Source organism: Vulpes vulpes, chromosome 2 (genome assembly GCF_048418805.1).
Source record: "Vulpes vulpes isolate BD-2025 chromosome 2, VulVul3, whole genome shotgun sequence".
Taxonomy (NCBI): Eukaryota; Metazoa; Chordata; class Mammalia; order Carnivora; family Canidae; genus Vulpes; species Vulpes vulpes.
The window spans coordinates 137,493,048-137,519,373 of NC_132781.1; the positions used below are offsets into that span (position 1 = coordinate 137,493,048).

Sequence of the window (26,326 nt, forward strand, 5' to 3'; positions counted from 1 at the left end):
GTTATATCTCATTTTGCCTGGAAAAAATACAGGATTCTTTAATGCTCTGAATTTAGGAACTCCCTAGACCTCTTTCCTCCAACACACCACACGTGTACAAACATACACGTGCATACATGCACACACTATCTTAGGACCCCTTCTCTATTCCCAAAGTTCTCCACACCTGTGCAACTCTTATACCTTCTCTCTCTACCTAGGTGAACTCTAACCACTTTTAGAGTGATTATTAAAGTCTTTTGTCTCATACATTTTTGTACCACAGGCACCTATCTCAACAGCAAAATCATGGTAAGGGCAATTCTAGGAGAAAGGAAGAGAGGAAGGAACTAAATGGATCTAGGGCATATTTAAGCTTAAAATCTAACTAAACAAGTAAACACGCACAAGGAATCTGATGTTTCTAAACCTTAGTTTTCTCATCTGTTAAAGGGGAATATAACAATGTCTTTAGAATATTTATTTTCTACTATATATAATTCTAGATAAAATCTAAAATTAGAATTGTTCTTAAATCAGAAAACAATTTGTTTTCAGTCCAAACAGGCTAACCTTTCTACATTTTTCAAAGTAAACATTTTTCAAAGTAAATATTAAATATCAATTTGTGTTAAAAGCAATCATAGTTCTATTTTAAAGGCTCCTGCTGTGAGATTCATGTTCTACAATGAAATTTTATTTACTTCTCACCCTTACACCTTCAGCACTTTTTTCAGCTGAAGATTTTTATTTATATAATAAATGTGTGCATTTATGCTCACCATGACAGTCTGAGTCTTTTCATCTATTCGTTCGGGTTGACTTGAAATACATCTAGATATTTTGTGGATGAAGTAATTGCACTGACACTATAAAGTAAAATCTCCCAGAAAGAGACTGTTCAGACTTGTGCATGTGACCTATTTGCTGAATTCTCCTGGAAGGCTTTATGCCAGGAAGAACAATTTTTTCTCCCTACAGATGAAATCAAATATATATTGCCAACACACAGACACACTGAGCCACCATCCAGGAGGTTGACTCACTTGAATTTATAGTTATGATAAAGTCATTTGGAAAAACAAACTCAAGCTGTTAACCAGTGAGGACTAATCCCAGATTCAAAATCCAGTCCGTGAATGGGGCCACACAGCCATGGCCGTGAACATTTGGTCACGTGAATATCTCCCTGAAGGCTCTGGATGACAAGCCTGATGGAGAGGAAGGGGGACTACTGGGCTGAAAACACTGCTCACCAAATGTGCTGACTAAAGAGAACAAGCAATTCCGTCTGGGACCCAGAGACTCTGGCAGCTTCTCGGGTAGCTTCTGTCTTTGGTGGCAAAACAAAGTTTGGGCTTTTTTTTTTTTTCATTGTTTTTTGCAGAGAGATGAGTACAATCATTTTTTAACATTGGCTCCTTTGTGTTACAGACAGTCTGTTAGCACACATTTTCAGATTTACTTTAGAAAAGAAATGAAATCGAAGTGTGGATGCATGTTAATTACCCAAAAACATGGTGCACCAGATGGCCACCAAGGTCTGCTTCAGTCTAGTAGGTAAATAATGCTTCCCAATCCCTTTGTCCCTCTGAAAACTAAATTTTGAATTATTTTCCTTCCTATTACTATTAATGCAAGAAGTAACCAAGGGCAAAAGAAAGCCACATTTATGAGTGGACTATAGAGGGTGAGGGCACACATTTTTTTCCCTTTTGCTAAATTATGCAGAGTTACTGGATCCAGGGGAAGTCAAGAAAAATGCTTAATACCTCAAAGCATAGAATCGGGCCTTCAGTCAAAGCACAAACACTAGAGAAAACGAGCTTGTTTTTCAAAGCATGCATAATGTTTCAGACCTTGTCTACCTTATTAATATAGGTGTAATGATTCTGATGTAAAGATCCCCCTCACTAGGCTAATGAACCCTCTTGCATTACCTATGGGAGATTTTTAAATTAATTAGGTCAGTATCTACAGTCACAGTCCATTCTAAGCAAAACAAAACTCACACTTGTTAAATGCCTTTCTGCTGAGTTGGGTATACACAATAAGTTCTGCAATGGCATTTCAAATACTACATTTCATCTCTGTGCTCCATGATTGAAAGCATTAACTTCCATTATATGTCTGTAACTTAAGGGGCAGGGCAGTACATTTGAGATACTGGACTTTGGTCCCTCCTTCTCTTGTGGTCTCCTTCTGTCTTTCCTCACCATGTAGGTACCTGGCTATGCATACAGAGCTACAAATGATGAATGTGACAAGCGTGGGAACAGAAATAATCTGCAATAGAACTTAGTATAGACCAAATAGCTGGTAGAAGCTTGGGCAGAAGTTATGTTCTGACTCTAGGGAAAGAGTCCCACATCTTGGCATGCATGCAATTAGGGGAGACATTAAGACAAGATGAGACCATGTACCCATGACCTCCCGGTGGGACTAGTGATGATGGATGATAAGGGCCAAGTTATAGCACATACATTACAGCCACTTCCTGCAAAATCAAGAAGAAATGCCCCCTTCAGAATAAGCTTTGGCATCATGTATGATTCCTACACTTAAATAAAAACTTCAGGAAAAGGGGTGGGGAGAGGGGAAGGCAGATCTTCAAGTTGATGGAAGTTATTTCTACCCTTCCTGGCAGAATAAGATCTCAAAAATAAAAATCAGATTGAGCTTGAAAAAAATAAATAATTCATTTTGCATAAGTGAGTTTGCTGACTGAGAGTCATGCCTGTAACTTTTATAAAGACAATCTTGAAGTTTGGAAGACAGTGATTAAGGAAAACATAAAGACATTTTCCAAATGAACTTGAGACAGATGAAGATGAGCAGATCCACAATTCTACTGAAGGAATTCTCATGTTTAAGGATGTGAGGGTGGCAGGACTATTATCTCCAATTCAGATTTAAAAAAGTAGTGTTGAGAGAAGTAAACGACCTGCTTCAGATTCAGAACGGGGCCAGTAGGAAGTTAAGGTGCCAAACAGTCCAACAACCTTGGTGCTCTCACTCGGTGCAGAACTGATACAAAGGAGGAGGGGTGATAAAACCACACTACTCTCATTTCCTCACCCCCCCCCCTTGGCACAGAATCCAAGCACGATTAAGAGTTACGACCCTCGCTTTCTCCAGAATGCCATCTGAAACTACAAATTCATCACGACCCATTTACTTCTTTCATTTCCCGCTCTCTCCATGGTGTGATTATGGCTAACTACTTTATTTCCCAATAAAACTAGCATTTTTCAGGGCCTTAATGGAAAATGCTATGTATGCAATGAAAAGGAGGGCATATAATTAAACCCATCTCTCCCTTTGGAAAGTTTCCACTTATCTGAAATGAAGTAGTTTTCATACATACATAGTATAAAAAAGACTAATCTCCCTTTTTTAAAAAATATTTTATTTATTTATTTTAGAGTGTGCATTAGTGGGGAGACAGACAGAGGGTGGAGAGAATCTCAAGCAGACTCTTTAATGAGCGCAAAGCTGGATGCTGACAGACCTTAATCTACAACCCTGAAATTATGACCTGAGCTGAAATCAAGCATCAGACACTCGACCAACTAAGCCACTGAGGCTCCGCAAGACTCATCTCTTTTTTATGAGGTCAGACAATCATCACTTTCTCCAAATATAAAATAAAAAGTGTCAGTTTTTATAAAAAATAAAATTGGGAGGAGGGATAGGTATCTACAAAATCATAATTCAAGAAAATGAAATCATTCTTCTTGAAAAGTTAAAGGTTATATGGCTGGTCAGAACTCTGAACAGAATGAAATTTCCTTTCTTTGTGCTTTGTTTTCCTCTTTGACATCAGTGTTATTTTTTCATTTTATATAAATTGCCTAAGTTTTAAGTAGTACCTCCCTGAAGACGGAGAATCACATAAGAAATAATGGATTCAAATCTTCTAAGTGACCAGCTGACTGGCTTTGCTTCCAGGAAAGAAGCCAAGATTTGATTTAAAATAAAGAACCAGATAGTTTCCCAACAAAGATAATTATAATTGCCTGATTATCCAAAGAGCCGGTTCAAGCACACTTTGAGGTTCTCCACACCTACAGCTTGCAACATGCCGTATTACTTGTGTACTCTTCCAAATGTAAGCACACCTTGCCCACATGGTCAGTTTTCCACCACTTTATGGTCTATCCCATTCTAAGGTTCCTTCACTGACTCATTCTCCTCTACTTGATCTTTAGCCACTGAATTTCTCAGAGTTCAATCCTTGACCCCCTTTACTCAACATTCTCTCTTCAGATGATTTCCACAACTCCCATGGCTTTCATTACTGTTAGCACAGCCAGGACTACTAAAGGTATACCTCTAAACCAGACTTCTCTCTGACCTCTAGGTCCCTGTGGCTATAGACATCTAACACTCATAGACTGTTCACCAAATGTTATGCCAAGTACTGACGTGCATATTTTTAATTTAGTCTTTTATACATTGTTATATTTTACTATTTGCTTTGTTTCTAAGTGTACATATAACATATATATTCTTATAAAACTTTCTTTCCTTTGCCACCTCATCTCACAGCCGTATCCCTAAGTATCTACTGTTATTGTGATGCATATTCTCACTTAATCTTCACAACAACTTGGTGGAGGGTAGTGTCACTGTTATCTCCATTTTACAGATGAAGAAAGTGATGCATAAGAAGATTTAAAAATGTGCCCAAGGTCTCTTGGACAGTAAGTGACAGAAGAGAGATTACAAATTCAGGTTTGTGTCATTCAGGACCTCCACTTTTTCATTTTTATTTTGCTGTTTCACCTGGGTGTCCCTCAGAGGGCATCCCACCTTTAACTGTTTAAACCTGAACTCATAGTTTTCCTGCTTCATATTCAGTCACCAAGCCCGGTCCTTCTCTTGGGTCTTAATGTCAGTGAATGACACAACCAAATACCCACGTGTTCAGTGAGATAACTTGGGGTTATATCCTTATCATCCTTTCCTCCTTCTTAATTTACATCTAATTGGTCACCAAACCTTGCTGATGTGGTTTCTAAATTTCTCTCAGATCTGCGAGATTCTCTCCATCACCACGTCTGCTTCCAGACTTAACACCTTCCAAATCAACCTGCATGCAATTGTCAAATGGACCTTTGAAGGACGCTCACATTGGAGCATGTCCCTCATTTCTTTAAAGTCTTCTGTTTTCCCATGGCTCTTAGAATCAAGTGAAATATTAGTATGGCTTCCAAGGCTCTCTTCAGTCCAACCCCTGCCCACAGTCCTGCCTCCTGTTCTAGGTCTTTATACTCCAGACACACTGGTCTTCCCGTAGTTCCTCTAACAAGTCACTCCCCTTTAAACCACAGAGCCTTCACACATGCTCTTCCCTCTACTGAGAGTTCTTTCCCCCTCCTCCTTAACCCACAGTACTCTGCTCAGTATGGAAACCTCGAGTTGCCCAGGAGAGCCTTTGCTGCCCCCTTATCTGTTTCTCATTCCACTCTTCTATGTTCTCATACCACTTGTTACTTTGCATCTGTTACTTCCATCACTAATCAATCCACTAGTTTATACTTGTTTTCCCTACTAGACAATGAGCTCCAGGAGGGTGAGAACAGTGTCTCTCTCACTCAATCCTGTGCTTGGAACACAGAAGGCTCATAGCAACTCATGAAATGAAACTTGGTACAACCCTCAGAGAGTAGCCTACTTAATTGGCTCTCAAGTCTCTGTTCCTGGAAAACTGGGTTGGTGGCACAAGCTTAGTTTCACATTACCTCTTTCAGGCAAGTTGTATTCAATGCCAGCAGGGTGACTTCTGTTAAGAGTATTCAGAGACAGTTTAAATAGTTCAAGGAGTTAAGAATGTTCTCCAGTGGAAATCCCTAGGGAGCAGTACTAGGGCACTTTAAATCTTGGCCTTCTCTCCTCTCTCTCCTCTCAACCCAAGAGTCATCAGAGGATGTCTAAACATTACAAAGCAAGATTACTGGAAAATCTTTTGCAAACTCTCTTCTCTGTATATTTCCAAACAGTACTACTTTAATTGATTCAAGTTTGTGGGACTGGATTCTAATTTCAAGACAACTCCCCAAACAATTCACCACAGAACAGAACATTAGAATTATGGTAGGTATAATTAAAATGCCATTGCATTCTAATATTGTCTCTTTCTCCATTGCTCCCACCCACAATTGGTTTTTCATACCAACAAAGAAACAGCTGTATGATCAGCAGGCTTCCATCTGTGAGCTTCCATCTGTGGTCTCTTTCGCACTTGCACCAAGCAGATCTGGAAAAGCAAAACACATTCTATTCTTGATTTTACTCTTTTCCATTATTTCACGTGTAAAAAAAAAAAAAATAGCTGAAGGATCCTTTGGGGATTTCCTTAACATTGGCACTTCCAAAAAGTTCAATGTTAATTAATGACATTCTTTTGGTCTTTCTAACTAATGCTATTGTCAAGAGAAGAGAAGTAGTTAAGGAGGGATGAAGGACAGAAGGACAAGCCTTATCCCATTACCCTGTGATGAACTGCCAATGTTCACGGAAATGGCATTATTATGATTATGCCTCACTCAACATAGAAAATCTGAAAAAATAAAAGTGATAAGGCACCTAGTACTTCAGAGCAGTTGTCAACTCCTTCATTCCCAATCCTTCCTTCATTCTCCATCATCAGACAATCACCAAATATTCATCAAGCAGGTTCACTTGTCACTTGTCATCTCAGCAGACTTTAAAGCCTATAGGACAGGAAATCTTCACGTTCTCTGATCACTTGGTTTCTGCTTTTATCAGCTTTCTATTTGTTTCCTCTTTGAGGCACTTTTTCAGGGCACAGCTACCACACACTCCATATTTGTTAACATGCTTTTAATGAATCAACTCGCAATGAATCAGCTGGCAATCTCCAACACATTCTTCAGCACTGTGAGTTGAGTACCTCTTCAGAATGTTCCCTGATTTTTCCAGGAAGAGGTAAGTACTTAAATAGCCATTTTATTTTTCTTTTATTGTTGCATATTCATATCAATTATACCCCTGGTTATAATACTGTAACTTTTATTTATATGTCTAGATCCTTAATTCATGGATTCCAAAGTTTCCTGCCTTTGCTATACCTCTGGAGTCTAAAATATGAATGAATGAATAAATGAATGAATGAGAGAATGTATAAAATACATTTCTTGATTGTTATTAATTTCTCAATGGTACAGAAAAATGAACCAAATAAGCAAAAACTCTAGGTAGTATAGTATGTCTTTCCATTGTCCAGAATACTTGCTATAATCCATGGACAGGAAGCAGGTTTGTATTGAAGCAAGCAAATACAAAGACAAACTCAAATTCTCAGTTTAACACCTCATTTCTATCTTCTCTCTGATCTTATTTTTGCCACTTTAAAATATAAAGAAAAAGAAACCAACTCTAATTATGTAACTGTGACAGCTTACTTTACCTTGCCAAACTTTCATTTCCTCAGCTAAGGTTTGTAGGCTTGGTGTCAGGACTTAATGGGGTCATGCATACCACACATCACATCCCGTACTATAGCTCCTGACTCATAGTGAGTGGCAAATAGAACTTAACTGGCATTTCCACAAATATCAGGAACTTAGCATTGTGTTTTGATTTTTCCCTATTCTCCTCATATTCCTGCTCTTACAAAGCTGTTAGCCATAAAGAAATGATCAAAAGACAGGAAATGAGAGGGAAAATGTAAAATAAAAATGGCCTAAAACCCAGAAAATCCATCTTTGAAGAATAACAAAATATTTTATTTATATCAGATCCACATGCAATCTATCTAAAGGAATTTTCACTACCCATGTGTCACTTCTTTGATAACTAATGGTTTGACATATCTTTTGGCTCAAAAGACTTATCACCCTATAATGCAAGGGATGTGTTTACTGGGAGAGTTGCCACAAAAGCGGCTCTGCAGATAAACTTTGTTTAACTAGTTGCTTTCAGATATGAGGAAACTGTCTTTCATATATAGCATATTATATATATCATATATATATATATATATCAAAGGCACTAAAGCCCTGGCTTCATAATTATAGTACTCTAGTTAAAGTTAATAGACAAAGGCCCATAATATATCAAAGGGTAAGCACATTTATCTGCTTTTCTATCAGTGACTCCAAATGATCCTTTTTTTTTTTGCCTTTGCCTTACAATAAAAAATAATACACTAGATATCAATTCAAGGCCCAGTTCTGAACTTAAAAAACAAAACAAAGGTATTCCCAGTATTTCCATCATGTATACTGGGTTTGCCACCCAAGTAAGCACAACCAATCAGTCAATCAACAAACATATTGAGGACCTGGAAGATGCCAGTCTCTCTATTAGTTGAGGACTCCTAGCTGAATAGAACACAGTCCCTGCTTTCAAGAAATGTATGTTCTAGTGGACAAGACAGACTAATAAACTAAAATTTTTATACTCTGTAACAAGTACCATTGTCAAGTTAATGATACGGCGCGTGTGGAGACAGAGAATCAGGAAATGCTCCCTAAAGAAGTGGCATAAGCTAAATTTTCAACCCTGAAGAGGAGACATTAGTCACCTGACGAGGAAAGGGGCAACCAGGGGGAGGGACTGCTGGTGCAGAGACGTGAATACCAACAGTGTAACTTGTCCAGTGAGCTCCAAAAAGATCACTGGGTGCCGATCCTGGAGAGGAGACAGGGCTTGGGAGATCGCTTAAGATCTCAAGGAGTAAAGAACTTAAACATTTTCATGAAAGCTACGGCCAGCTCTGTATGAATACGTGGCATCCCAACCAATCCCTCCAGCTGACCTGCAGAGAATGGGTCATCCGCAGAGACCTACTAAACTCGGCCACCCAGGACAAATGCTCTTCCCTACCAACCCAGCACACTCAAACACAGAAACCAAATTACAAAAGAGCTTCACAAAACCCAGCTGCACAGCCTGGGAGGCGCTAATATTTTCTATTCTGGTTCATCCTTTAAAATTCTGGCCTTGGCCTACTAAACTGAGTCCACAGCACTCTAATGGGATGCGGCCTATGGTTTAAAAGCCCCTGCATAAGAGGAACCTGACTACAGTCTGGAAGATCTCACAGAAAGAAGGTCACTGCAGTTAATGCAAGTAGTAAGAGCCATGAACTCAATGGAAGCAACAAAATGAAAAGGAACTGGTAACTTCTGTCTTATTACTAAGGCTCTACTGGTTCCCCTGCTATATATGGCCTGGCTAAGTAAGGTTGGCAGTATTAGCACACTTCTGAGATAATCATCATCTGAGTGCCTGCCGCAGTTCATGCTGTGTGTGCAAAGGGCTTCACACGTATGTTAACTCTGACAGCCACACTGCCGGGTATGTACCGTTATCTCCATTTTACAGAAAGGAACACCAAAAGCCTGAGGAAACAGAATAGCTCTGCTAAAGTCACATAGGTAGATGTTAGATTAGTATACAGCCAGTATCTTAGTGCTAGTTAATTCATACCAACTACTCTTATAACAGCCTGATGACTATTTAGCTTATTTCCAGCTTTTTGCTATTATCAACAATGCTATCATAGACATTTTTGGACCTATGCTCCTTAGAGTGGAATTCTCAGATCATAAGGTAGGATTATGTTATTAGATGTACTTTATTCTTAATAGGAAGGATCCATCAGTCCCATTTAATTGACTGTCATGAACATCAGCAGCTGGATTTTTCTCTGGGCTTCTGCACCTATGGAAATAATTGTATGTTCTTGCAATGTAGCTCTCTTAGTATGATAGGTTTTAATGTTTTTTTTTTCTGACATTAAACCATCTTTGCATAACCCTACCTGTTCCTATTTCAATTTTAATGCACCAATGGAGTCTAGAACCCCTTGATAAGAAGAAACAAGCAGGAGTCAGGAAGATCAGAGAGAAGATTACTGTAGTAATTCAAGTAGTAAGATGTGTGCACTCCACTAAGGCAACATAAAGAAAAGGATCTGGTAACATAATGACAAATATTAGTATACTAATATACATTTCATTGAGACCTCTGCATCAATATTCATGAGTAAGATTAGTCTATTGTTTCTTCTCTGGTATTTTCTTGTATTAGTTTTTAAAATATGGCCTCTACTTCATAAAAATAAACTTTAATTTGTTCTTCTTTGAGTAAAAACTCTTTCAAATAATTAAGTAGTATTATAGTCATGTCATCATAAAAGTTTTAGTTGAATTCTCACACAAAACCACTGGAAGTGGTTTCTGTGGAGATGGACTTAGCCAATGTCTCCATATTTTTAGGTTAATTTGTGTAATTTTTTTTGGTAGTTTTCGTTTATTCTAAAAATTTATCCACTTAGTTGAGGCATTCAAAATATTTCCATAAAGTTGTGTAGTCTCTTAAAATATTTAAAAATTTTCTCTTTTCAGGCTTATTTTTTGTACTTTCTAATTGTGTACATATATACTTTATCCCCTTTTTTCTTGATCAAGTTAGCTAAGGACATCAATTTTGTTCAAAAACACACCTTTTGGTTTTATAGTATTTTTGTTTGCTAAAGTGGTAATTTATGCTTTTAACTGAAGTCTTCTGCTTATTTTGGTTTATTTGGGTTTTAATTTTTAACTTTTTAGATTATATTTTTAAATTCTGTATCTTTCAGTTTTTAGTCTTATGGATATAGGATTTAATGGCAGAAGTTTCCAAGTGTTAGAATGTTTTGTGGGTTTGGGTTTTTTGTTTTGTTTTGTATTCTTGTGTGTGTGTGTGTGTGTGTGTGTGTGTGTGTGTGTGAGATTAATTTTAGTGTAATTATATAAAGGAAAAAAAATGCTCCTGTACTATATCTAACACTTGCAATTTATGGATTTTTCTATGGCCCACATTAGTGTCAATTTTTGGATTGCTCCTCATACACTAGAAAAAATGTATTTGTTATGTATAGATTTGACTAGATAGCTATATATGATCTATTTAATTACACAGGAAGATATATATGTATATATATCTAGATAGATACATACATACACACAGAAATCTAAGGTTTCCTAGATCAGGAGTTAGTTAGCAAAAGGGCAGTAGGGCCAGACTGTAGCATACTTGTGGGAATAAAGTTTTACTGAAAAATAGCTATACCTATTCATTTATGTATCTCTGGCTGTTTTTGTACTACATCAGAGTTGAGTACTTGCAATGGGACAGTATGGTATACAAATTCTAAAATATTTACTACCTGGCGCCTCACAGAAAACATTTGCTGGTCTTGTTCTACAGCATCTTTAATTTTTCATCGAATTCATCTCTTTTGGATTTTAAATGTGTATTAAGATTTTCTGATATATTATTTAACTTTTGTCTATTTCCCACTCAATCTCCTATAAGAGATGCTTCTGTCTTGTGCAAATATACATAATTTATTTTCATTGTGAATTTTAGTCTTTAGTTTTATAAAATATCTTTATGTCTCATTATTTACCTTTTTTGTTCTTTTTTATGGTATAGTTAGAAATTTTTTTCAAGTTTTTATTTAAATTCCAGTTTGTTAACAAACATTGCAATATTAGTTTCAGGTGCAGAACCTACAGATTCATCTCTTACATACAATGTCCAGTGCTCATCACAGCATTCTTCTTACTACCTATCACTCATTTAACCCATCCCCCTCTCACTTCCCCTCCAGTAACTGTTTGTTCCCTATAGCTGATAATCTGTTTTCTGGTTTGCCTCTCTGTTTTTTCCCCCTGATGTTAAATTTCACATGAGTGAAATGATATGGTATTTGTCTTTCTCTGATGAACTTATTTCATTTAGCATAATATGCTCTAGCTCCATCTCGTCATTGCAAATGGCAAAATTTCATTCTTTTGATGGCTGAATAGTATTCCATTGTATGTATACCACATCTTCTTTATCCATTCATAAGTTGTTGGACATCTGGGCTCTTTCCATAACTGGCTATTGCTGATAATGCTCCTATACACATCAGAGTGCATGCATCCCTTGATATTAGTATATTTTTTTTGTATCCTTTGGGTAAATACCTAGTATCCTGCCATTGGTGGATCATAGGGTACTTCTATTTTTAACTATTTGAAGAACCTCCATACTGTTTTCCAGAGTGGCTGCCCCAATTTGCATTCCCACCATCAGTGTAAGAGGGTTCTTTTTTCTCCACATCCTCATCAACATTTGTTGTTTCCTGTCTTGTTCATTTTAGCCATTCTGACAGGCGTGAGGTGCTAGCTCATTGTAGTTTTGATTTGTATTTCCCTAATGATGAATGATTTTGAGCATCTTTCTATGTGTTTGTTGGCCATCTGTGTGTCTTCTTTGGAAAAATGTCTATTTGTCTTCTACATAGTTTTTAATTGAATCATGTTTTGGGGGGTGTTGAGTTTGAGAAGTTCTTTATATATTTTGGATACTAGTTCTTTATCAGATATGTCATTGAGAATATCTTCTCCCATTCCAAAGGCTGCCTTTTAGTTGATTATTTTTTTCCCTGTGCAGAAGCTTTTTATCTTGATGAAGTCTCAATAGTTTATTTTTCCTTTTGTTTCCCTTGACTCTGGCAAAGTGTCTAGTAAGAAGATGCTATAGCCAATGTCAAAGAGGTTGTTGCCTGTGTTCTCTAGGATTTTGATGGATTCCATCTCACATTTAGGTCTTTCATCCATTTTGAATTTATTTTTGTATATGGAGTAAGTAAAAACATCTTATCATTATTTTTCAGTTTAAATTCCACCTTGTCAAATATCAATATTTTGACCACTGATTTATTTACTTGATACATCCTTGACAATTATTTTATTTTAAGCTATTCTAAATCTCTTTCTTTTAGGGACATCTTATATATAATGTAGTTTTAGATGTTGCTTTATTCATCAATCAGAAAAAATGTTACGAGGTCAATTAACCCCCCCCCCCTTTTTTTATAGATCTGTATTTTGGCTCCAATTCTGCCATACTGTTTTATGTTACATAAAACACTTGGCACCTTCCCTATTTTGGTTATTTTCTATTTGAAAATTGAATATTATAAGACAATAATCTAGTTTTCTATTCTCTGCGTCTCCTTGAACATCCTGCTTGAAACAATATTAGTGTACTCCCACTAATAAATTATGAAATAATTAGTAAACTTTTTAAACTTTTCATGCTTTTCTTATTCTCCCCTAATATTTTGATAGTTATGGTATATCTCCATTTTTGTAGTGTATAGCCATTACACACTAAAGTTTTCTCATATAACTACCATTTGGTTTTAGTTTTATGTGCAAATATATGTGCAATATTTATTACCAGTACTTATGTTAATTGTCTTTTGTTCTTTATCATTTCCTGAAGGCTCATTCTTTGGTAAATTCTTCAGAAAAAAATATTCTCTGAATTATTGAATGTTCATAACTTTGTCAGCAAATGTTCTATTAGAAAGTCATTTTAGCTGGTTATAAAGTCTTTACTCAATAAAAGAAAATGTGAGCCAAAGACTATTATCTTTTAGCATAAAGCATTACTATCAAGAAGTTTGATGTCATCAGATTTTTTTTTTTTTTTTGAGAAATGTCTTGGTCTTTTTTCTTAGGGCTCAATTTATTTTTCTCTTTCTTTAAAGCCCAGTAGTTTTATGGTAATGTGACTTTGCAGTTCCGTACATATTTTAAGTGACACAATTCTATGCCAAATCTCAACATATATAAGGTGAGTTCTTTCAATGTATAGTTTTGTCTTGTTTTTAATTTTAAAAACATTTTCTTGAGTTACAGTTGTTACTATTCTTTTCCATTGGCTTAGTTTCCTCATTCAAGGATCCCTAATTACAGGCATATTGGACCTTCTTTGCCTATCTTCATTTTGCACTTTTTTTTGAACTCTTTTCTAGTGCTATATTTTTTCCTTTTTGCTTACTATTTACTTCCAGGTGTTATTGGTGGTATACATTTATTCTCTTGTTGATTCTACACTGTATTTCTGAAATGATTTTTTTCTTCGATCATTAATTCCTATTTTAGTTTCATTCATGATGTTCTTTCAAATCATCTATAACTTTTAGCTCACTTTGAAAAGTTATGTCATAAGGTTACATTTTTTTGTTTTATGGGCATGTCTTCTTGGCTTCAATTTTCTGTGGGAACATTGTTATGCCTCTTATTCTTGCTTTCTTTTTTCCCTCGTAATTACTTGTTATGGAATCCAATTTAGTTTTCCTTAATTTATAGGAGAGATGGACAGGTTGTAAGAGCTTTCCTAGAACCATTTTTCTACAACTCTGCTTTGTAGTTTTAATGAAGTGTTAAAAGCTATAGCCTCTTACTTTCTGACAATCTCTTGCCTCTGTGCCCCTCCTCCACTTCTATGTAAACTTCTTTCTGCTCCTACTGACACTATTCTGACTAATTTAAATGTATTCCTGTCAGTTTCTCATAGGTTTGTGTTTTGTTTCAAGAGTGAATAGCACTGCTCTGGACTTCTTAGACCTTACCATATCCCTTGCACTCATCCTCAAGTTGTTATATATAAAAATGGTTTTATCTGTTTTGTGTTTTATAAAAATGTTTTATAAATGTGTTAACATTTTTATATTAAAAATGTTATTTATAAAAATGTTTAAAAATTTTCTATTTTTAGCTGCTGTTTTTGAATTGGTCTACAATATCTTCTATTGTGTACCTGTTGATTATCTTTATTTTTTTGTTGATTATCTTTAAATACTCCTGATTTTTTGCTTCTATTTGCCTACCCCTAGGTTAAACAATGCCATGCTTTGTCCTAAACATGCAATTTTAAGAATATCTTGTCTGTTAGTTTTATTGTAGATAGTGGTCCTTTTATTCCAAAGTGACATCCTAATTATTTGTCTGCATTTGTAGAGAGAATCAAAAGGATTAAAAATTAGGCCACTTTCATCATTTTCCCAAAATCCTTATCTAACTTTTTAAAGCAATATTTAAAAGGTGTATATATAATGACAATCAACATTTATAACTCTAACCTTTTATACTCATTATTCCCCAGGAATCATTACTAAATCTGCATTACCTACTAATCTCTTAGGTAACTTCTATAGAAATAAGTTTCAAGGGTGAAATTCCTGTTTCTAAGTTTTTTAAATTGTTATTACCAATTATTTGGTTGTACACTGTATACTGAAATCCTCCCAATGCAACCATGTCAACACATATACTTACCATTTTGGCTTTTTTTTCCCCTATATTTTTGGCTCCTACATATTTTTTCATGAATATATGTATATTTAATCTTTTCTTTCTTTTTTTTTTTTTTCTTAAGGATGGGTGGGTTGGGGGGAAGGAGCAGGAGAGGGAGAGCGGGAACCCTGAGCAAGCTCCATACCCAACACAAAGCCTGACATGGGGCCTGACTGTCCTATGACCCTGAGATCATGACCTAAGTTGAAATCAAGAGTCATACACTTAACCAACAGAGCCACTGAGGCACCCCCTAAATGTTCTATGTTTGTAAGAGCAGGGACCTTCAGAAATTCAATCTTTAATACTGCTGGGCCCGGAGGACCAACTTATTCTTTAACGTATATGTAGCATATATTTAAATAAAATAAAATGTCCTATTAAGTGAGCATTTAGATTGTTTTCAAATTATATACATGCCTTACAGGGTTTCCTTGAGTACTTCTGTATTTCCATAGAATATATTCTTGATTCTTCAATGGGGAATTGCTCTGTGCAGATTTAAAATTTTGGCATAAACTTTCAAATTGCTCTTGGAAGAAGCTATAACAAAGATGTACATTTTCATTCTCAGCCTAGCACTGCTAGTCTTTTCTGAGAATTGGAAAGTCCAACAAGTATATGGCACTCCCTGTTGCAGAATGGAAGTGAGTCAAAGGTCAATCCATGAACAGGGCTAAGACATTTCTCAAAAATCAGTTTGAGGGTTTCTCCAGTTTGTGTCTAGACAGACAATTGGTTAAATTAAAATATCGTAAATCATTAGCCAAGTCGATAATAACTATAATTTGACAAAATGTCACATGAGTATCAGCAAGCATGCACTAGGCCAGATGATTACACTCTCCATTCAACTTTCCAGTGTTCTCTGTTCAGTGCTACCATGCTTTGAACTTGGCTTCTCATTTGCTATTGAAAAAATTAATCACACTCCCCTCAAGATAAAGAAAATAAAGCAACAGAATATAAAAAAGATAGAGGAGTAAGAGGATTAAATCTTAACACCAAGAAAAATCACACCAGCATGATAAAACATTTGGGAAGGAAAAACAATATAAGGCAGCAAAACAAAATATAAGATAACGGATAAAAACTGAGAATATATTCAAAACACATAACCAGAAAGGAGAAAAGGATTGCCACTGAAGCTAATAACATCACATAAAGTAAAAAAGAAATCCAAAAGAAAAAAATTTAATGACAGTAGAGCTTTAAAGGCAATGAGAAAAAAACAGTGAAAGGATACAAAGAAAACTGGAGAAGTAAACTAAAGCCAACATTTTAAAGTACTACATAGCCTATATCATAGCAAAGATACATACTAAAATTATACTATTTTCTATTTTCTGATCAATAAAACACAAGACACCTCTAAATACATAAGACAAGAGACTAAAGTGAAAGAGAAGGAAAAATGTTGACACTGTATGGATGGTAGGCTTCCCACTTGCAGACTATCTCACAGCAGAACATGGAGACAGCCCTTAGGAGCTCCATTTAATACCTGCCATTCCACTGATATGAGCCATGCTTTAAAAAGCCATGGGTGGCTCAGTCAGTTAAGCATCTAACACTTGATTTCGGCTCAGGTCATGACTTCAGGGTCACAAGATCAAGACCCACATCAGGTTCTGCACTGGGTGTGGAGTCTGAGATTCTCTCTCTCCCTCTGCCCCTCCCCACACTCGCACAGGCGCTCTCTCTCTCTCGCTCTCTCTCTCTCTCTCTCTCACACACACACACACACACACACACACACACACAACCAAACAGCCATCAAAGAAAATTAAACTCTTGCCAGATAAAGATGAACTTTCCTTAACTGGCTGCAGCTAAAGGTAAAAAGGGGGAAAAGCCCACTGATGAGATAGATACTCCGCCTCTCTCTCCCTCTCTATTGTTTTCAATATAGTGACTTTGAATCTCAATTCACACTCCTAGTGAGATAATTTCATTGTCTTTAAATCAACTGAATTTCTACTCTGAACCTTTATGTCAGATGACAGAGCTAATTTTCATCAGCATGCTGTGCTCTCTCTCCCTTTCATCTTCGGCATTGGGTCTAAGTTCTAGGGGGCTGACCAAGTATGAAGGTATAGTAGACTATGCAACATTCTTCTGATTCTCAAGGCCTTCTGGCTACACAGGCATGTACTGATCTATTATCTTCTTGAACATTAACTCTGATCCCTGAAGTATTTTAGGCAACCCTATTTTCTGTCCCTTTGGCTTTAAGACTGGGTCTTCTCCACTACTTCCAAAGAATCTTTAAGACATGGGGACCATTCTGGTGCACTCTCTTGAAATCCACACCACCACCACCTGTTTACCTTAAATATTGGACATTCAGAATTTTCAATCCAAAAAGTATCTAGAAAACAATGTGCCCTGGCCAGCTATCAAACTGAAATAAAAGGAAAGAAGTGGGAAATATTTGGAGAAAAAATATTGGATACTAATTTCAGAAATATGTTCCTACTATGTAGTCCTTTTTTTCACTATGTCTTATTCATTTCAAAATTTTTGAATTAAGTTCTAAAGGTTGCTTTTAATTTTGTTTTTTTAGTTTTAATATTTTTAGAAATACATTTTCTTCTTTTAATTTACAATAATACTTTTCCTATTAAAATATTAACAAGATCAGATTAACACTGTATTATGAATGCCCCTGACTAAACATTGGCCCTATCCTTTGTGAGCTTCTATGCTAAAATTTTGGGGCTGGCTTTTTTTAAGCTTAATTTAAAAAGAAGACATAAGCCTACAATTTTGGTGAAAACGCAGTTTTCACTGTCTCCCTTTGATACTAAAATAATCTTAAATTTTAGAACTTTCTTTTTATCTTGAATTGAGGCCAGCTTTAGAAAAATGGTGAGAGGAAGGGGAGGGGAATCTTTTCCCTACTATCAGGTCTCCAGATGTGAAATCAAAGCTTGTGTCTATAAGACAATTTCCAACAATATTATATTGTGTTGTTTAAGTCTCTCTTATTTCTCCCATATCATATGGATGGAAAAGAATGAGGTGTTACTTACTGACAGCCAATTAAGAGGTCTTCGTCTAAAAATCCCACAGAAGAGCTGGGCAAGGGGTCTTGGAATGTATCTTTTGATGTAGTTTCAGAAGGAGTAGCAGCATTACTTAAAAACAAAATGTATATGGGACGACTGGGTGGCTCAGTGTTTGAGCGTCTGCCTTCGGCTCAGGGTGTGATCCCGGGATCTGAGATTGAGTCCACATCAGGCTCCCACATTGGGCTCCTTGCAGGAAGCCTGCTTCTCCCTCTGCCTGTGTCTCTGCCTCTCTCTCTCTCTCTCTCTTTCTGTGTCTCTCATGAATACATAAAGTATTTTTTTAAATAAAATAAAAAAATAAAAAATGAATATAATTTGAAACCTTCATCCCATATACCATTTTAATGTATTTTTTCAAATTAACAATTCCGAGCTCTAGTTCATGCAAATCTTTCTGATGATTTTTTTTTAAGATTTATTAATTTATTAATGAGAGACACAGAGAGAGAGAGAGAGAGAGAGGCAGAGACACAGACAGAGGGAGAAGCAGGCTCCATGCCGGGAGCCCGAAGCGGGACTCGATCCTGGGACTCCAGGATCATGCCCTAGGCCAAAGGCAGGCGCCAAACCGCTGAGCCACCCAGGGATCCCTCTTTCTGATGATTCTAATTAAAATATTCAAAAATATTACTACAAAGAAGTATAATATGTAATGTTTACTTTTATTCTAGGAGAATTATACATAAACCACCCTCACAGGAGGAATATAAATACACTATATTGATAGGTAATGCAGAGAAGAAGAGAAAGCAGACGTTTGGATTTTTCTGTATCATCTTATTTCTACAAATAACTCCCAATTTCCCCAATTAGGTTCACAAACAAAATCACTGCAAATTGCTTTAATAAAATGACTTTCTTAATTTTTCCCACACCATTCCTTCAACACAAATACTATACATTAGGTGAAGGGTTCTAATGATACATTCTTCTCATTGACAAGAGTGAAAAGATTCTGTCTGTAATAGTTTTATAAAGAATATAACGTAAGTTAACTAAATAAGGCAAAAAAATCATACAGACTAAAAAAGCACCTGAAATAGAAAACAAGAAAGAATATAAAAGTAAAGAAATAAACAAGGCTTCCAAATATCTACAGTATGAGTTTGTTTTTTTACTATATGCTTCCCAAAATGGGTTAAAATACATCCTTTTCAGTAAGGAATAGCCAATTATGTAAATCGGTACTCTTAATACAGAACACTAACTGAGGCCAGGAGAAAGAATGAGCAGATGGAAAGACCCTTGGGAGAGCTGGTGTAAATAAAAACTCCTGAGGCAGAAAGAATCCTTTCACTCAAGGGAAAAATCTACGCTTTTTCAAACTGAAACAATTTTCTCTTTGTGCACTTAGCTATTTAAATAAAGAATGCAATACAAATGTGCAATAATGAGTTGGATCTGTCATGATATTTAACCTTTGAAAACAATGTCCAGCTCTGCTGCTAATAATTCAGTATGGTTGATTATTTTGTAGAAAAGAAGATTCTCCTTCCAGAGGGTCATTTTTATCAACTATGTTCCTCTTTGAATTCACAATTCAAACTCACTTGAAAGCTCGTCATAGGGAAGAAATCTCACCACTTTCTTATGGGCCTTCCCAAGCACAGCAGTTGGCAGTAACACAATGATGCTCATTTGGAAGTGATCATGACAGTGGTAATGTGTCTCACTGCTAATATTCACAACATCCTTCTCTATGGAGTGGGAGGAAGAAAAAGAGGCAGTATCGGGATTTTATCTTACATGTATTTTTTTTTTCATGGACAGCTTTTATCCTGCAGTCTTTTTTTTTTTCCTTTGCCTTCTCTCTCCCCTTTGTCTCTTTACCGTGTTACCTCTCCATTACCCTTTCATCTCGCCTCTCATGAACTAATTGAGCAACCTGCTGGATGTTCTTCCCTATACTTCTCTTTGGTCACTGAGGCTAGTGAAAGGAGGACCTGCCTATGAAAAATAATAGCAGTGCAGGAATAGACAAGTGAGTGGAATAAAAGATAGTGAAGAGAAATAAAACCTAATATAAAATGAAGTTTAATTCAGGACTAAAGTGATATTTCATTCAGTCGGAAGAGGTCATTAATTTCATAAATGGAGCTTGAACTGGTTATCCAGAAAAAAACTAAGTTGGACCTCAAGTCACACCAAATACAAAAATAAATTCCAGATGGATTAAAGACTTAAGTGTAAAAACTTAAAACAATAAAAACCGTTCAAAATTCTTTATGTACAGTTCTAGAGTCAGGAGATACTGTTTTACCAATTCTGGGAACCCAGACACACTAAAAAGAAAGATTTATTTAAATATTCAAAATTTAAAAAAAAAAATTCAAAATTTAAAATCATGCTTGAAAAAGGGACCACATTGGAACAAATATTTACAACATATGTGATAGGTAAACGCCTAATACCATTAGTATACAAACAGGTCTTATAAATTAAAAAAAGCAAGGCAAACAACCCAATAGCTGTTGGGATAACAAAGAGTCCGTTGAAAGCAAAACACCAAAAGCATTCAACTCTGTTAGGGCAACAGTGAGATAATTTAGAGCCATCAGATTATAAAAAATAAAGACTTAGGATAGCTATTTCTGGCAAGGATTCAGGAAAAATTCTACTACACTGCTTTTGGAAATGTAAATTATTGGAGGGTTTTGTTGGAAATCAATCCACAATATTCATTAAGTTGAAAATATCTATACTGTAATCCACATATAATAGCACACAGACATTAAAAAATTATTTTTATAGTATTTAATAAAGAGTACTTAAAGTGTATTAAAGTGAATGTTTATTGAAAGAGGAATTCTTGAAAATGTCATTACATTCATAAAATGTATCTGACAGCATTAAAAGGAATACATCGGATATAAGCTAGTTAATTTGAGGGTATTTCTCTAGTGTATGGTTCAGCAAGGAAATCAAGTTTCAGAGAAGCTTTTGGGATATGATCTTTTTATTTTTAATGAGAAAAAATAATTTTGTGTGTGGATATTTTTTTTTCCTTTTTAAAAATCACATCTTTAACTGACATAATTCACTGTCTCATAGGGTACAATTCAGCATGTCATTTATTTTTATATTCATTTTAAACTGTCACAGAAAACAACCAAGGGAAGCCTAGAGCACAGACTGTTTACCCAAGCAGAGTAGAAACACAGAAGCAACAGGAGCTTCTGAAGCATGGGCAAAGTTGAAAGGTTAAACACAAAACATCCATGGTTTTGGTGCCAAAGTAGAAGCATTCTTGCTGAAGAAAGTCAAAGAACAGAGTCAAAATATATTTCACCTAGAATTTCTTGGTGTTCATTGACTTGAATGAGAATCTTTCCTGATTATTATCCCATTACAAGAGCAAACATGATTAAAAAACCTGGCTAGGAATTTGACTGACACCTCATTCTACAAAGATTTTTCTACCTCCCGGCATCCTCTCCTTTTACATAAAGCTCCACTACCAATGGACACATGCATTGAAAGTAAGAACCGAAGGCAGTGACACACAGCACCGTGCCAGGAACTCTGATCTCATCCCCCAGGAGATGTGCAGTGTGGCAGTCCTGGCCACATGAGGTTTAAATATTGAAAATGCTTCAACAAATATTAAACGGATGATTTTTACTTGCTCTTTTAATGCATATTCTACAATACTTTCTCATCATGGAGATGAAGCTTTTGAGAAATATGTGACAGGAATTTCATTTTGTAGGGAGATTTTAGGCTTTAAAACCAGCCTTTGAGCAAAGAGAGGCTTTGCTAAATTCCTTTGTCTACTCTTTAGCATATCAAAAGCAAACCTAGAGGGCCCAGCTAATTGACTTCTGTGGAATTATGAAGATGCTATCCCAGTACCCAAGTTTAAGGTTTAACAAGGATAAAGAGGAAGAAGGGGGTCCAAGAAAATCCTATTCCTTCATCTCTTTCCTGAGGAAAATAAAGGGAAACCAAGGTGGGAAAGAGTAGCAAGTGGACACATGTTTCCTGACTGCTCCTTCATGGGCTCTATTCCCAAGGGTGGGAGACCTGAGAGGCACCCGAGAGGTCTAGGTGCTGCCTCTCAGGCTGCCAGGCACCCACATGCACTGGACCCCACAACAAGGGAGGGCATCACAAAGGCTTGAGCATTGTTCTCATGCTGATCTCAACTCCCTCAGGGGTCGCACACATGCTAAATTGGCAGAGACTGGGCCAGGCCTGTCACCAGAACAAGGCTAGTTAACCCTGAAAAAGCAGAGAAGGCTGCTGCAGATGCAGGAGTGATGCTGTGCAGTCAGGGAGAGCTAAGGGAAGGTCATATCCACAAGAAGGCAGGGGACATCCTATGCCAAAAGCAGCCACACACTTACCAGCTGCAAATATGGAGCCAGTAAGGATAGGAGCCCCAGGGAGCCAAGGGGCAGTACCTAGCAGATGGCTGCTAGGAGCCGCTACATGCCAGGGCAAGCCGGAGGCCAGAGGCCCATTTCTTCCCTATGGCAGCACAAGCAGAGGCCCCTGAAGGGAGAGAAACGGGCAGGAAAAAACTTTTGAAAGATTGAGCATTTAGGGGATCCCTGGGTGGCTCAGCGGTTTGGCACCTGCCTTTGGCCCAGGGCATGATCCTGGAGTCCCAGGATTGAGTCCCACGTTGGGCTCCTGGCATGGAGCCTGCTTCTTCTTCCTCCTGTGTCTCTGCCTCTCTCTCTATCATAAATACATACATACATACATACATACATACATACATACATAAATAAATAAATAAATCTTAAAAAAAAAAGAAAGAAAGATTGAGGAATTAATTAATTAATTAATTAATTACTTTTTAAAGTAGGTTCCACACCCAGGACAGGGCCCAACTCAGAGCTCCAAATCACAACTCTGAGATCAAGACCTGAGTTGAGATCAAGAGTCACACTCGCAACCCACTGAGCAACCCAAGCACCCCCAAAGTATTTTTATTGAAAAGAGACTTATTCTTCTGAAAAGAGGGATGGAATGATGGAGACAAAAGTAAAACATTAAACAACAGGGCATTTTTTTCCATGTTTGTTTTTCTACTCAACAGCCAGTGACCGTACACAGAAATGCCCTTAAATTACAAACAAAAGTAGTCCATTTACTCTGCAGAACCAAGCGATGGTGCAAGTTAACCGCCCTCCCCTGGCACGCTACGGGCTGCAATGGTTTTCTCCCGTGCTGCTGGTGGACACGACACGATGCCTGTGGGCCTCTGAAACCTCTGCCCAGGAGGCTCTGCTCCCAGGCCTGCTGCACCACTGTCAGGTCCATGTCAGAGAAGCAGCTCCAGCACTCTCAGGAGTCCCTCTGACACATGTGGAGAATGTGAAAAACACAGTCCTAAATAACTATCGTCGAAAGGCATAAAAGGCATATTCTTCTCAGCCTGCTCCCCTGAGAAACTCAGGTGCAGAAAAGGATACTTCTAAAAAATTACACTATCTGCAAGTTCTGAGCCTACAGTTTCAACCAGCATGTGAGGAAAACTTTTCCCCAGGCCCGTGCATGTTGCCTTCTCTAGCCTGCTTTCACTTCTCCTCGGTTAGGAAGGTTAGGAACACTGGGTCTTGGCTAAACCAAGATGTTCCAATTTTTTTTTTCCTTTCTTTTTCTTTTCAAACCGCAGTAACTCACCCAGAAGCCAAACCCCTTAACTAAAGGATAATTTATAACAGAGCAACTAGCATTTTAACCAAAATTGTTTTGGGGACGGGGGTGAGGGGTGTAGAAAAGCCAAGAGGTCAGAAGTTGATTCCTGAGTAAGGTATGCCTGCGGCCTCCTCCCCCAGGCTGGCAGGCTGGGATTATCACATTACGCCCAGGGCCTATGCCAAGGTCGGCAACAATGCCACCAGGATTCTCTTCATTCCCTCCATGGCCTCGGCAGCGGCAGAGCCTGGAGCAGCGAAACTCCCTGCCCTGAGGACACCGCCAGGAGGAAAGGCTTGTTATTCACCAACGGGAGAGTGATTGAAAGGTAAGAGGTTCGGTTGCCTCAGTGAAGAGAGGCTGTGTTGTTTGGATATGTGATCCTTCAGTACATCATGTGCTTCAATTGAAAGCAACACGACCCACCAACAAAAGCTCTAAATGGTGCTTGGCAAGACGAGGCTCAACCAGCACAATACAGGATGACTCATGAGGGACTCTGTGCACACATGCTGGGCATGTCCCCTCCACTCACAAATCTCAGGCAGCAGATCAGGACAGCAAATTCCAATCCGAGGTTCCCTTGTTCAAGGCACAGTATCTGACCCAGATGTCAATAACTCAGAGCTGGCGCACAGCCTCCGACACAGGATCAAAATAATACTAGCTAGGAAGAGCTCCTGGGGTGGGATTTCCAGATCTAGGTGGTGGGCTCACCAGAAGTAAAGGATGTGCCAGGACTGGCAAAGCTGCTTCTCTTTTCTCTATTACAGACTTTTCAGCTTCTGTATAAAAAACAAGACATCTGAGGAAAAGCCCCCTGGGAAACAGGTGTCACGTGCAGGAACACATAGTGTCAAGCAAGGGTGGGTGGTTTGGGCATCTTCTGGGGGAGAGAGGTGCTGATGTGTTGGAAAAGCCATGTCCCGGTGATACCCCTTACTCCTCCTGCCTTTCTGGGGTCAATGAGCAGAAAGAGCTGTCCATGTCGGCTTGCACAGGTATCGGCTGGTGCTGTCTTGTAGGTGATCATGCTGCTTCCAGAACCCTGTGTACCTGCTGTGCTGAGCTTGCAATCTGGGAGATCAGGGGGCTGCTGCCATCTACATATGGGCCTCCTTCAGGATGAACTGGGCTGGCAAAGAGTGCACAGGCTCATGAAGACTTCCGTGGGGTAGTAAAATGCGGTTTCCTTGGCAAGACTGCCCTGTATATGAATCAACTACATAAGCGTCACCCCAGTCAACTCAACAAATACTTCCAGCAGAATTTCCCAAGTGCCTTATTAAAAGTACATATTTTGTATTTCGAGAGCCAGCTTCCTCTTGGAAGATGACAAAGTATACCAGCAATCATATAAAATTCCTCATATCACATATGCTATTTATTATGGCTAGAACTGCATAACATCTAATAACTTTTCTCCCAGATAGAGAAAATTAATTTCATCTGCTCATTTTCCATTTACTATCTTTTCAGTTTCAACAGGAAAAGAAAAGCAAAAGTAGAAAACAAATTATTTTTAAGAGAATTAATATAGCTAAGAAAGTACTCTCTGGTAGGCCAGTAATGACAGCCTCCTGCCTGGCTCCAAAAGGATACAGTTTCAAACATTATATAGCATTTTGTGATGAACATGCCCCACTGAATTTCTAACCATTCATTTTCTAAATTGTACTTTTTAAAACTTGACAAGACTTGTTTGATTACTTTATTATATCCTCTTCTAAGTTTCTTCCCTCTGAAAGGCTTTTTTTTTTTTCCCTTAAAGGGCTATTATCCCTGCTTTGTGCAACTCTCTTACTAGTCACATGTTCTCAAAGTACTTCATGGCTCCCTCCTTTCCCACTTGTTAATTTTTACATCCGAATGGTGGATAGAAAAGGCCAATTTCACAATCCAAAGGTATTTCCTTAGTAACAATTTAATCAAGCAGGAAAGGGAACAGGATGTCAGTATAGGTCTCACCTAGGCTCAGCATTTTGTCTGAGGTTTCCAATCGCTCTGATTTTTTTTTTTTTTAACAGAGGCCCAGATCACCTATAAACCCCAGGGTCATACATACATCCATCTCCTGAGATTTGATTGTTTATTCTCAGCAGAGAGGACCTCACATTCCAAGGATTGTTACATCCAACTCCCCACTGGTGTAGATAGGAACCCAAATATAGAAGAGATCTTCCAGGACAAGCAAGGGAAAGATTTTTTTTAACATAGAACTACATAGCCAACCTTTACTAGGATATATGTCATTTTTATTGTCATATTCTGGATACCCACAAATCGCAAAGTATGTTCCATATCAAGATTTTGGCTGCTATTAAGACCACAACTTTGGAAGGGAAAGGTCTGCCTTCTCTCAAGAAACAAGATAAAGTATGATAAAAGGCAACAGTGGCCTAAAATATATTATGAATGCTAGTCTTATTAATAGTTTATACTAACCTTGAATATTGAGCTTCAGAT

At 37.5% G+C, this 26,326-nt stretch overlaps 1 protein-coding gene across 1 annotated transcript in view; it reads right to left on the reverse strand.

Annotated features, from left to right (window-relative positions):
- The window catches only part of PIK3R1 (phosphoinositide-3-kinase regulatory subunit 1), a 574,745-nt gene extending 568,504 nt beyond the window's left edge, over window positions 1-6,241 (reverse strand). Inside the window, exon 1 of the mRNA XM_072750075.1 lies at window positions 6,158-6,241. The gene's annotated coding sequence lies outside the window, so the exon portion shown is untranslated. The remainder of the gene's footprint in view (window positions 1-6,157) is intronic.
- Between the last annotated feature and the right edge of the window lie 20,085 nt (window positions 6,242-26,326).